The 1,794-nt window shown below is 45.6% G+C and overlaps 1 long non-coding RNA gene across 1 annotated transcript; it reads left to right on the forward strand.

The window, feature by feature from the left end:
* Positions 1-140: 140 nt before the first annotated feature.
* LOC119317217 lies at positions 141-1,268 on the forward strand. The gene is made up of 2 exons (XR_005153545.1): positions 141-737; positions 938-1,268. It is a non-coding gene; the product is annotated as an uncharacterized LOC119317217 (long non-coding RNA).
* The last annotated feature ends 526 nt before the right edge of the window (positions 1,269-1,794 follow it).

Below are 1,794 nucleotides of genomic sequence, written 5' to 3' on the forward strand. Positions count from 1 at the left end.
GCTTTCTCCCGCTATGAATGTGATGGGACGGCTGTGCAGCATCATCTATCTATCTATAGTACTGTACTAATCTACTTGACGGCTGAGCAGATAAACTTTATACGTGCCGGTCACCTGTAGGGGTGGGCATATAACCCGAAAACCGATTTACCGAACCGATTTAACTTGGACCGAAGCCGAAATGACTGAAACCGAAATATTCGGTAGTGAGCTCGGTTAGCAATTCTTGAAAACCGAATTAAATTCGGTGATTTCGGTGTCTACCCTCGGTCCACCGAACTAACCGAAGCACCGACACTCTACCTCTAATTTCTCTCCTCCCAACTTGGCAACTCCAACACAGCCGCACTCCCGCAGGCCGCAGCCTGCAATCCCGCACCCACGGCGTGACCTCCTCCCAAATCGCCGGGCGTCCCAAATGGCCTCCTCCCAAAATCATGGCACAGATCTCCCAGAATTTATCCTTGCCCTCCCCATGAGCGCAAGTCTTGCGTGTGTGATCTGCACCTTCCATGCCGGATTGATTTCTTGTCTCTGAGCACCTATATGAGGCGTGATTCACTGCATCCCGATGCCTCTCTGCAGTGCGCCGCCCGCCCGCCCAAATCCCTGGCCTTTGGCCATGGCACCATTAGGTTTATTTATGCATGGGGAGAAGATAGTAGGCTGCCTTCAAACCGAACAGAGCCGAAGCGGCTGGAAAAATTCTGCATCGAACGATGTCGCTTTCCTGCAAAGTAAGTACTCGTGATTTATATTCCGTCTTATTCTGGATGGATCTGGTGAACATCACAACGGAAGTAGTAGTTGACTTCTGTTAGTAGTTGATTTTTGTTTGGTCATATTCTTGATTCCATCTAGATCTAGTTCAGGATTTGGTCGAGTTGTGATATGTACTGTTCTTGTCTAAATCAAGGTTTGCTTTATGTTGTACTAGATTTCTTCCGAGACAGAGGAGTGTCATACTTGAGAACATAGGTCATGATAAGCAAGTAGTGATGAAAGTTAATCATGGATGAAGCTTGAAGAATAAGCAATAAATCTTGAAGTTTAGAAGAAGGGAGATTGGTAATGGCAGCTGCACCGCACTACTGAATCTGTGTGGTTCTGCTACTTGCCTGCTTCTATTTCGTCTTCTCAAACTTAAGTGGACTTGTCAATGTGTCGTCTGTGATAAACTATGGCTGGTTTGTCGGATGTAATTTGTTGAGTCTGATTTTCTATCTTTACGCCCATTTTGTGTAAATTATCTGCAAGTTTCTCTGTCACTTGTTTTATAGTACTTCTTGTTGTTAAGTAACGATGTGGTACAGTACAGGGTATACGCTTGGAAAATTTTCTGTACGTACATACTTTGCAGCTGAACGCATGTCAGAAAATTTTGATCCAGAAAAACTAAGTACTTGCACAGGAACAGGCGCACAGACACGGCTTCCTGTCACAAAAAAACTAATAAGTACATGTCTCTCATGTTTCTTTTTGGAGACAATCACGTTTGTTTGTTAGGCCAGACAATAAAAATCGTCCAACTAGCATTAGGAGCTAGTCTATAGCTTTTTTTCGAGAACTAGCTAGTCTATAGCTGACACCCCTAAAAAAAGCTAGTCTAGCTGACAGGACCAGCCCAGCCCAGCGCCCCATATAAACAGTAGCAGCCTAGCAGGCCAACTAGCCCCATGCAGTATGGTATGTTCGGTCCAGAACCGACAACCGAACCGATCGTGCTAGGGACCGAGCTCTCGGTTACCTTAGCTAGCAGAGACCGATCGGTCCATGTTTACTGAGGACCGAAAA

The sequence above is a fragment of the Triticum dicoccoides genome, chromosome 1B (genome assembly GCF_002162155.2).
Source record: "Triticum dicoccoides isolate Atlit2015 ecotype Zavitan chromosome 1B, WEW_v2.0, whole genome shotgun sequence".
Taxonomy (NCBI): domain Eukaryota; kingdom Viridiplantae; phylum Streptophyta; class Magnoliopsida; order Poales; family Poaceae; genus Triticum; species Triticum dicoccoides.